At 35.8% G+C, this 12,552-nt stretch overlaps 1 pseudogene; it reads right to left on the reverse strand.

Moving 5' to 3' along the window:
• Positions 1-9,511: 9,511 nt before the first annotated feature.
• On the reverse strand, positions 9,512-11,346 carry LOC102250767 (annotated as a pseudogene).
• Positions 11,347-12,552: the final 1,206 nt, after the last annotated feature.

The following is a 12,552-nucleotide window of genomic DNA, read 5'->3' on the forward strand; positions in this document are numbered from 1 at the left end:
CAATAGTTGGATTAGACAGATTAGGCTGCTGTAACAGAATTTCACAGACTGAATGGCTTATGCAACACAAATTTATTTCCTCACTATTCTAGAGGCTGCAAGTCCAAGATCAAGGTGCCATATGGCTTAGTGTCTTTCTGACTTGCAGACAGCTACCTTCTCTGTGTTCTCACATGGCCTTTCTTCTCTTTGCATGTGGTGAGAGAGCTCTGTGGTTCTTGTTCTTTTCTTATAAGGACACCAACCCTAGTGGATTCAGGCCCCATCCTTATGACTTCATTTAACCTTTATGAGCTTCCTATAGACCTTACCTCCAAATACAGTCATATTTGCAGTTAGTGCTTCAATGTATAAAATGGGGGTGGGGATACAATTCAGTCCGTAACAAGAGTGCTTTGTAAACTGCAAATTACAGAATAGATATTGATGACTTACTATATCTGTTTGCTTTTTCTTGTTATGGAAGTGACATCCTTAGAATATGACTATCATTGCAGCTTCAGCCAAATTAACTAGTCTATCAAAGTGGCAAACTATATGCACAGCCTTTGTTTTTAATATATGTTCTCACTAGCTAAGCTGGCTAGATCACTTTAAACAAACAAACAAACAGAAAAATAAGAGAGTCTTAAACTTGTTTATAATGTCTCTTTAAGGCCAGTGTCTCTTTATCATTTTAGAGCAGGGGTCCTCAAACTACGGCCCGCGGGCCACATGCAAATACAAATATTGTATTTGTTCCCGTTTTGTTTTTTTTACTTCAAAATAAGATATGTGCAGTGTGCATAGGAATTTGTTCATAGTTTTTTTTTAAACTATAGTCCAGCCCTCCAACAGTCTGAGGGACAGTGAACTGGCCCCCTGTTTAAAAAGTTTGAGGACCCCTGTTTTAGAGCAATATTTCCCTTGATTATCTTCAGTAACTACAACTAGTTACTTCCCTTCCCTCCAGCTTAAGTGACACTCTTATGTTCCATGTTTATTTCAGTTTCCATTCATAACCATTACTCTTTCTTTTGACAGAATTTCTGGTATGAGGTGGCACGTAAAACAGAAAATAATATGTTTTTTAGTTTAGGGAGAAAAGATGTGTGACATAGGGAACAAAGGATCCAAAAGAGATCCCTATTAGAGGTGTACTGTGGGGCTAAGTCTCTACATCCTGCATCACTGTAATAGAAAGAACTGCCATCAGGGCCTGGATGGTTTCCAATATAATCCTGCCCCCCACACATGAACTTGTCATATTGCTGCACATTATATTTCCATTATAAGTGGACTCAGAATTCTGATGATGCATTTTTAAGTATAAATACTTTATTTTCTCCTTTCCCATCTCTATATAATACATTTTTAAGCAAGCCAAATCATGTTTTGTTTTGTTTTTTTATTCTGTATAAATATCTACTGGATTGAGTGGCCCTGTTTTAAATATCTGGGGGATAATGTGACCTTGAGAAAATGCATTTCTTGTCATTGAGAAGCCAGTCTGCAGAGGATGCAGCAATTGCCATGACACGACTAACCTGCCACATGAGAGAAACTTGATGACGATAAATGACTTCGGAAAAAATTAATTTGGGAGGTAATGAATCATCATAAGTTTTACATCAGAAGGTAAAGACCATATCCTTGTAACTCCTTGTAAAGTTCTGAGTACAGGTTAAAACACACCTGAACTTTTTTTTTATATTGAATGGGTAAGCAGAATCATGGAGGAATAATAAGGGCATGCAAGGTAGAGTTTGTACTACTTTTAAGTAATATTATTAATGTGTTTTCTAGTCTATATTTTATTTTATTTTTTTTATATATTTTATTGATTTTTTACAGAGAGGAAGGGAGAGAGATAGAGAGTTAGAAACATCAATGAGAGAGAAACATAGACCAGCCGCCTCCCTCACATCTCCCACTGGAGATGTGCCCGCAACCCAGGTACATGCCCTTGACCGGAATCGAACCTGGGACCTTTCAGTCCGCAGGCCGACGCTCTATCCACTGAGCCAAACCGGTTTCGGCATCTAGTCTATATTTTAATTAAGAAGTAGTATGTACTATTGTAGGAGTAAACCACATTGATTTTTATTTCTTACTTGATTCTATTTTGTTATGGTTTATCAAGGCACGTAAAGCATGATAGACAGTAGTAGGAAGAGACATATATATTGTAAATCTGAAAGCGTTCTGTGAGGAGCAATGGTTCTCTTCTGTTCTGTACCATGTTGACACATCTCTTATTTGAATTTCCTCCTTTTCAGTTGTTTGTGCCATGTTCTGCTTTATATTTAAATTCATAACATTGGGGAGAGTACACCTGCTCTGCATCTGTCTGTAAACACAGCTTCTCAGTCAGACCAGTGTTCTGTTACAGCATGTGGATTGTACATTTTTAAATGTTTTGGATGTTTCATTACTTAATCATCTGGTTGATGGGGTAGGGGGTGAGCAATATGTTTCTTAAATTGAGAGAGCATTTTTAAAATTGATTTCAAGTTATGATGTTTTTTTAAATAAGCATTAAAAACTTTCCAAAATAACAAATCTCATGGCAAATGTATACTTATTAATTAGATGTGGCTTTTAGTCACATATTTGAAAAAAAATAAACTTATTTCTTGTACCAAGTATTGTACATACACAGTCCTTGCCTTCATAGGGAAATATCATACTAACCTCTATCTTAAAACGTATTTGTGACAAACATTTGTAGGGAAATAAAATATTTTAAGATAAAAAATAACATATGCAAAACCATTTTGATCCTGAAAAGATAGCATGTATTGATATATTTTTATTTAAAACTTTGAAATTATTTTATTTTATTTTCCTTTATTGATTAAGGTATTACATATGTGTCCTTATCCCCCCATTGTTCCCCCACTCCCAGCTCATGCCCTCACCCCCCTGTTGTCTGTGTCCATTGGTAAGGTTTATATGCATGCATACAAGTCCTTTGGTTGATCTCTCCCCCTTCCCCCCGCCTTCCCCTACCTTCCCTCTGAGGTTTGATGATCTGATCGATGCTTCTCTGTCTCTGGATCTGTTTTTGTTCATCAGTTTATGTTGTTCATTATATTTCACAAATGAGTGAGATCATGTGATATTTATCTTTCTCTGACTGGCTGAAATAATTTTAATAAATCACAGGGATTATCTTTGTGTTGAACTTCAATACTTAGCATCTAAGCTTGACAGGCCATTGAAATATTACATCATTATTTAGATATTAAAACTATTTTTAAAGTATTTTACATACCTGCGTAAAATAATGGCATATAATAAATATTTTCCAATCTGACACTTTAACCATAAATATCTTTTAAAATGATTCAGCCACTGCAGGCTCTAATCCAGATACAACATTACCACATTCTTTTCTTACAACTTCCATATAAGTTTATGATGTAACAAAAAAAAAAAACCCCACAAGAAATTATGTTACTTTTGACTAAAGTTTGGCAGTATATTAAGAATTTACTCTCCATTAACAAATTAAACCTAAAATGAGTTCTTTGCTCAAAACCAACTATAATATTTGTCTGGTGGATGTCCAAGGATAACTTTTATGCACTAATCCTTGGACTTTATCTCTGTGGATCCAGTACTGTATTAGGCTTTCTAATTTTATTAATTTTTTATGAATCTTTTTCTTTTAATAAGACTGCTTAGTCCTATTAATTTATTAGACTGTTTAAAGTCATAATTTATTAGACTGTAGTATGTCTAGCATATTTATTTATTATTTAGTCCTCTCTGCTTTTAGTTTTTTTTTTTCATCCTATCTGGCCTTCATTTGAATACTTGAATATTTAACTAGAATTATATTTTATTCCCTGGCATTTTTGCATTCATCTATTTGTATCATTTTAGTTATTGCTCTGGGTATTATACACTTAGAACTATTCAGTCTACTTACAGTTAATACTGTTCAACTTAATGTAAAATATAGAAAATATACGATGTGTAGGACTACTTACCATGTATGCTGTTCTTTATGTCATTATATGTATTAAACCTTGATCTGTCACAAACCCCACTTTAAGCAGTCACATATATTTTAAAGAAAAATATAGGGAAAACATAGTATTTTAAATGTATGCAAACATTTCACATTTTCTGTCTTATTCAGTCTTCCCGAAAATCTAAATATTCATTTTGTTTATTACCTTTTTGCTTGTGGTACTTCTTTTAATATATTTTATTATGTAGTTTTTCTTCTTATATTTGATATGTCTTTATTTAAGTTACATTCTTTTTTACATTTTTTATTGATTTCAGAGAGGAACAGAGAGGGAGAGAGAGACAGAAACATCAATGATGAGGAAGAATCATCTATCAGCTGCCTCCAGCATGCCCCCTACTGAGGATTAAGCCAGAAACCCAGGCATGTGCTCCAACAAGGAATTGAACTGTGACCTCCTGGTTCATAGGTCGAAGCTTAACCACTGAGCCAAGCCTGCAGGCTAAGCTATATTCTTGAAAGGTATATTCACTGAATGTAGAATTCTGTTTTGTTTTTATTTGTTTTTGTTTATTTTTTGCCTTTTTAGTAGTTTATAGGTATCATTTCACTGTCTTCTGGTATCTAGTAAAGTAAGTAGTTATTCAAATTTCTCTTTCTCGTATACAGTTGGGTTATTTTTCTCTGCCTCCTCAAGATACTGTCTTTATTTTGGAGTTCCAGAAATAACATGTTCTTCATGTAATTTTCTTTATGCTTCTCTGATTTTCTTCACTATAAAAATTTACATTTTTTAATAATCTGAGGTACATGCTGGCTAATATCTCTTATAAGACTTTCCCTGAAGGTTTTATTTCTCCTCCTCTTCTAGGGTTGCAATTACAACTATGTTAAGTATTTTCATGTTGTCTCACAAATCCCTAATATTCTCTTTATTTATTTTTAATATTATTTATTTTTATACTACATATATTTTAATGATATATCTTTCTCTCTTATTTGTTTACTAAAGGCCTGGTGCACAGAATTCAGGCACTGGGAGGAGGGGGTGTCCCTCAGCCCAGCCTGCACCTTCTCAAATCTGGGACATTTTGGACATCCCTCTCACAATCCGGGACTGCTGGCTCCCAACCACTCACCTGCCTGCCAGCCTGCCAGATGCCTAACTGCTCCCCTGCCAGCCTGATCACCCCCAACTGCCCTCCCCTGCAGGCATGGTCACCTCCAACTGCCCTCCCTTTTGCAGGCCTGGTCCCCCCCAACTGCCCTCCCCTGCCGGCCTAGTTGCCCCAACTGCCCTCCCCTGCCAGCCTGGTTGCCCCTAACTGCCCTCCCCTGCAGGCCATCTTGTGGTTGCCATCTTTGACAACATAGGGGCGGCCATCTTTTACCACATGGGGTGGCCATCTTTTGCAAGGGTGTGATGGTCAATTTGCATATTACCTCTTAATTATTTAGAATTCTATTACCGCTAATCTTATTTTAGGCTCACCCAACCCACTAATTTTTTGTTTTTGTAATTTCCCATGTTGTATCTTTTATTTCCTTAATTATATTTTCTTTCATGTTATTAAGAACAGATATAATAATTTCTAGTGTACTGATTTCAACATTGAAGTCCTTTTCTTTACTAAGTATCACATTTGCTGTTTATCCATATGCCTAATTTTTTTGAATTTACCCTTGATATTTCAACTGTACAGTTTGCAAAATTTATATTCTATTTTGTTTTCACAAAATAATAGGTTGCACTCAATACTTAGCCTAAAATTTTCAGGTTAGTCATTTAAGCTTAACCTGAACTGCTTAGATTGTGTCTGTGGGTGTATACTACAGAGATCAGCTAGAGATTTGGGCAGAGTCTACCTATACAAAGAATTGGGTTATCTCTCCAGTCTCTCCTTCCCAAGACATTACAAACTCTTTAAAGACTTACTAGTAGTTGCATAATGAAAGGGTGTTCATATGGGATTTGACTAATCCACAGAGCACAGTTGGAGTCTGCCCTGGGGCAAAAACCCACACAAATCAGTAACTCACCCAGTATATTTTGCAAGAAGGACTGGGACTTACTCAATCATTATTCTAAAAACACATTTTAATTATATGATGGGAGTAAAATTACTTTCCAGAATTTTCAAAAATAGCTAATTTTCTTGTCGATTTTTCATGTTCTTAATTTGTTATTCTACCCACACACTTGGAAAGCTATCTTATTGTTCCCAATATTCTATTTGAGGGTTGACAGTATTTATTGAATCCTTTAATAATAATTGGCCAAAATATCCTGAACTTGTAGTGTTTTTAGTCTCATTTTATTTGGATCCTGTAGGCATAACACAATACAGATATGACTTCTTTTTTTTATTTCTCCATTAACTTGCGTTGTAAAATTCAACTGCTTCAAGGTGAAGCAGTTGCTGTCATATTTATGGAAGTCATATTATTGCAGAGTGCATTACAAGAAGGATACAGCTGGATCCCAGGTTGTGAGATGTAACCTTTACTGCCTGAAGCAATTATTTCAACTCCAGCACAGACTCAAGTGATGTGATCACCATTTTTAAGACATACCATTTCCTATTAATATTGTCTATGAAGCCAGAACCCAAACATAAGAGATCAACTCTATTCATACATGTATCCATATATTTGGCAATCTAGTATTATTTTATTTTCACAAACATAACTGGAATTTGGGTTGCCTTGAGGTTGGGACTTAAAGTGCAAATCAAGTAGGCCTAAAGTTCTATGTGCAATATTTCCTCAAGGTATTTGCCAAATCTTGAACTGTCAATGCTCTGGTTGAGATACCCAGATCTAAAGAAAAAATAAATAAATAAATAAGCAGAAAATAAACTGGGTGATTAACAAGCTGCAAAGATTTCAGTAATTTTTCTTTAAGGAAAAGACAAAGATTTGAGTTTAAAAATCAAAAGTTGAAGTAGCCCTAAGATATATCCCAGACTCTAGTAGAGACCTAAGAAGCCTAACCTTAGAGATTGTTGATTAGTTACCACATATGATCATGGAACAATCTGGAACAAGTTGTATTATCTGTGAGAACATAATTATATCATACAATGATAATGTTTTAATGGAACTAATGGCAAAGTAAAAAGTTGTAGGGTTTACTTCATTATTCTTCTACTGTAGCTATCATTCAAATTGTTTTTCAGGGCAAATAATGGAAAATAACACAAAGTTATCATTCAGAGGAAAGATATTGTGTTCTTTTGCTTGAAAATTAAATAGATGTACTTTGAAACAATTCAAATATTTTATTTAAAGTATTGCAGTATACTTTCTATTACAAACTCAATTTTTTATACTGAAATCATAGTGAAATGAAGTTCTATATATAATTATGTTGACATAAGCAATATAAAAGTCTCACCAAATCTCTAATGCTGATATAAACATTATGTTCATAAATGCTTAGATAAGTAAAATAAGAATGACTATTTGCAATAATAAATGACACAGAAAATCTAGGAAAGCTAGCTTAGAATATGAAATAGCATTTATTGTTCAATTTCATTTTCAAGTATTGATATTCTAAGAATGTGGGACCCAAAGTCCATCCAAAATATACTCCATTAGTAATGCCAGCAATTATTCATTCAATAGTTAAAGATTCTCTCTTACCAGATATTTTCAAAGATTCATATTTGCAAAATGGACCAGAATTATTCTGTTAGTACTTGTGCAATAGTTTGGAGTTACTTAATGAAATTTTCCAGCACAAAAGAAGCCATATTTAATAACCCAGAAGTGTGAAAGTGATTAAAGTATTTGTAATATAAATAAGTAAAGGAATTTATGTGATAATAGTTAAGTCACATTTTACCCAGCAATAATTGTACAGGATATTGGAGACAATATGAAGTCCAATAGGAAGGATTCAAAAAATTTAGATCATAGGCTTGTGTTCTAAAACAAATTCAATGAAATTAGCATCAAGGATAAATGATTTTGTTTATTTTTAACTTTAAGAATAATAATCTAAGATTTACAGAGTATTCATGATAAGATAATATAATACTTGCTACTTGGGATATGGCCTATAAAGCCTTGTGTATCTGCAAACTGCTAGTTAAAGGTCCACTGCAGGGTAAGTACACAAAGTGAAAGTCAGTGTTTGAAGACATGAATAGTACATTTCAGTGACACTTTTCTTGTACATTACAAAAGTAGCAGATATATTTTTTTAAATGTCCTTCACAGCAGAGAGTTTGAGAGTTACTATGATACAACCCAAATGATGGAAGACCGGATGAGGAATAGTTGAAATACTACTACTAATAAATATATATTACTGCTTTTACGTTATTCATTCATTGTGCTGAAAAATTTACATAGATTTATATATTTATTTTCAACTATGATATTAAAAAGTAATATTATTTGTAGATGTAGAACCTGAGGTTCCAAAGTATTAAATAACTCATTGGAGGTCTCAAGATCTAATATATACAGACTAAGAAATTGAATCCACATCTAAACCAAAATCTAGGTAGTTATTCACTATTCTATGTGGTGTCTTTCCCAAGAACAACAAGCCTTATAATGATATCTCAGATGATACTTCTAAGTGCAGTAATACTCACTACAACCTTTTACACAATCTATAATGTGAATATTCTCAACTATAATATGAAGAGTAAAATGAGTAAAATCCTTCTAATTTTTCAGTTTCCACTATCTGTCAAACAATGGACCAGATGTTTTCACAAATATTATCTAACTTAGCCAGTAGCTAACTATAAGCCCCTATATAAATGTCTAGGGTAGGTTTGAAGGCACAAATTAAATCTGCCTCTAAGTCATTGTATGTTCAACAAATATTCAACAGTTTACCTCTTCCAATTTGATACAGGATTCCTGCTACAAAATCACTTAAAATATGGTAGCATAGAGTTGGGAAATATTGGTTGAAATCAGAATATATTCATTAGAGGTATATAAAATATTCAAATATTTAATAGGTCCTTTGATCTCATACTTTCCACCCTTCACAGCTGTAAAAAAATAGGTTTCTGTTGTTTACGCTATCCACTCTATAGTATTTAGTTATAGCAACACAAAACAAGTAAAACAATTCCAAGTGCTATTTTTTTCAAGCTTATCCAAAATGTGACAAATGTCTTATGGGCAATAGATGACATGTTTTTTTTTGTGTTTTTTTTTTAATCTTAAAATCAGCTCTTGTCTTATGAAAACTGCATCTTTTGATTTTTGTAATATAAAATTACAGTTCTTTTTCTGTAATTTATTCCTAAGGGATCGTATCCAAGGAGTGAATTAAATTAAACTCTGTGGTTTAGTGTTTTCCTCTTAATTAATATAGGAATGCACACCTGTCAGCTAATTGTAAAACAGAAGAGCATGGACATGGGGAGGCTGGGGGTGACAATTCCAGACCAGCATCCTCAAAGAGCTTGTGGTCTAAGTCAGTGGTCTAAGATGGTGCTCTGGGCAGGACCATGCAGTGCAGACTCTGGTGAGGAGGAACAAACAGAAGTCACAAGACTGCAACCCAGCATAAGTTTATTGGCTTCTAGTGTCATGCTCCAGCTTGATGAAGTTGAACAGCCCATTGGTGGGAGACTCATGAGAGATCACTGGGTTGCTGCTATCAAGTTCAGGCTCAATTTTATTAGCCAGCTTCTTTCTCAGCTCCACACCCCATTGGTCAAAGCTTTTGATGTCCCAGATGATGCCCTGAACGAAGATCTTGTGTTCATACGTGGCAATCAAGGCTCCAAAAATGAATGGTGTGAGCTTGGTGAACACAATAGAGCTAGTTGGATGAATTCCTTCAAAGACCCGATGCTACAGCAGCTTCTTCAAGTATTCTGAACTCTTTCCTGGAGCCTGAAGCTCCTTCTGAGCCTCCTCTGTCGATGTTCCCCTCATTAAGGCCTCAATCTGGGCCAAGAAGTTGTCCAGGAGAATCTTGTGATGCAGACCCTTCCTTATTGGTTGCTGGGTCTAGACTAGGATGAGGAAGTCACAGGATATCATCTTGGTGCCTTGGTAGATGGTTTAGTAGAGGCATGCTGGCCATTGGTCCCTGGCTCCCCCCACACAATGGGGCCTGTCAGATAAACCAAACCATGCAAGATTTGGTGATGCACTTCCCATTGGACTCCATGTCACTCTGCTGGAAGTAGACAGCAAAGCAGTGCAAGCACTGGTTATAGGGCAGTATGGCATGGGTCTCACACCAAAAGCCGTTGAAGTACCAGATACCCAGCAAAGTTAGCAGGATGGGGGTGTTATTCTCTAGGGGTGTCATGCAGAAGTGCTGGTTCATCCAGTGATCCCCCAAGAGCAGCTGCTTGAAGTTGTCAAATTCTACATGCAGGGCAGGGGAGAGTTTCATGGCTGACCACAGCTAGTAGCATCCTCCTACCCAATCCCAGAACTCGAACATGTTTTGAGGGTCAATTCCAAGCTCTTTCACTTTGGTTGTGTTGGTAGACAGGGCAACAAAGTGCTTTGCAACAGCACAAGGATCCTTGGCCAAAGGAGAAGCCCCTCCTTCCCCTTCTCTGCCTTCCTGATGGTCTCCTGGTGGTAAAGGTCTTAGAAGTGATGATGAACAGGGAGGACTCAGAGTTCATGGTGGCCAGGGTTTTGGCAATGTGAGTCCCATCATTTATTGAGGCAGACCAGACCCTGGGGCCTTCTCCAAGAGTACAGCTTGAGGGCTTCAGGAACCATGAGGGGTCCCATGTCAGAGCCAATGATGACAATGTTATTGACGTCTGTGATGGGCTTGCCTGAGTATCCCTCCCAGTTACCACCTCCAATGTATTGGCAGCAAAACTTCATCTTCTCCATGACCCTGTTGACCTCTGGCATCTCATCCTTGCCATCCACCAGAATGGATGTGTTTGACCCACTCCACAGGGCTTCATGAAGCACTGCCCGATTTTCGGTGAAGTTCACCTTTTCATCATTGAACATGAGCTCCCAGGATGGCCTCCACATCCCTGGATTTGGCCAGGTTCACCAGCTTCTGTAGAATGGATGTGTTTGACCCACTCCACAGGGCCACATGAAGCACTGCCCGATTTTCAGTAAAGTTCATCTTTTCCTCATTGAACATGAGCTCCCAGGTGGCTTCCACATCCCTGGATTTGGCCAGGTTCACCAGCTTCTGCATCATACCTTCCATCACAAGGTCCTTGGAGTAACCCACCAGTATAGGCCCATGGTTGGTACTGAGTGTTGAGCTGAAGCTCTCCTTGTACCCTTTCAAAAAGGCATTGCAATTTAAGGTCAGAGCCATGCTCAAGGTTGCCTTCCTACAGCTTCTGGAACTGCTGATTCTTGGTGAGTGCGTCATGGCAAGAGCAGCCAGTGGTGTTTCGGAAAGGTAATAGTTTAAAAATTCAGTGTAAACTTTTAAAAAAAATATTTTATTGATTTTTTACAGAGAGAACGTGAGAGGGACAGAGAATTAGAAACATCAATGAGAGAGAAACATCGATCAGCTGCTTCCTGCACCCTCTCCACTGGGGATGTGCCCGCAACCAAGGTACATGCCCTTGACCTGAATCGAACCTGCGACCCTTGAGTCCAAAGGCCGACGCTCTATCCACTGAGCCAAAACAGTTAGGCAAAAAAAAAAATTCAGTGTAAACTTTGCTAATATTATTTTCCAATTATGAAAGTTTACAGTTTGCTATATTTTTTTCTTTAATGTTATACTGTAAAAATCTAAAGATAATAGTCATTTTATAGAGCTTAATTTCTACTTGTGGGGAAAAAAACCCACTAATTCTATCACACATATCATTGATGTATACTAAGTAATTTTAATTTACTTATGTCATATTTAAGTACTAAAGGTAGCATTCCTAAGAATTTAGTATATTTAGAGGTGTTTTTTTTTATATCGCATAGTTTCTTTTAACAAAATGTGTATGTGTCTGAATAATGTTTTTATTGTCCCATAGATTTCTCAACTTGAGAAATATATCCTTATACATTTTAGAGACCTGGAAATTTTGGCAAGAATAAAACTGGAAGTATGATTTTGTGCTATATGTAGCACACAAAAGAATGTTCTAGTTCATTCCATAAATTAATTTTTATAAACATTTTAAATATTGTGAGACTTTTGAAGTAATCATTTTTACGAGTATAGATAATGTAAGTATCAAGAAATAGGGCATATATTGTGTTCAAAATGTCATTTCACTTGGTTTTATAGTATATTAATAAAAATTTATAGTAGGGTTTTATTTAGAACTTATTTTTAGTGTTGGTATTTAGAGAACAAAGCATATGCATTATGTAGTATATATATATATATATATATATATAGTGAAAAAAAGGCAATTTTTTCTTATTTTGACATATGACTAAAAAGGAGAACAATATGTTTATACAGTTTTTAAAATCAACTGTGGGGATAGCTTACACAGATCTGAATTAATTACAGCCCCTAAGGTAATATCATGCTAGGTAACAACAGCAATCCAATTCAGGTGGCTCATAGTCTTTGACAACTGTAATAAAGCATGCAAAAATAAGCTCTACAGAGAATTAGTTATGCCTAGGAAAATAGTTTCTGT

Source organism: Myotis brandtii, unplaced genomic scaffold (assembly GCF_000412655.1).
Source record: "Myotis brandtii unplaced genomic scaffold, ASM41265v1 scaffold52, whole genome shotgun sequence".
In the NCBI taxonomy this organism is placed as follows: Eukaryota; Metazoa; Chordata; class Mammalia; order Chiroptera; family Vespertilionidae; genus Myotis; species Myotis brandtii.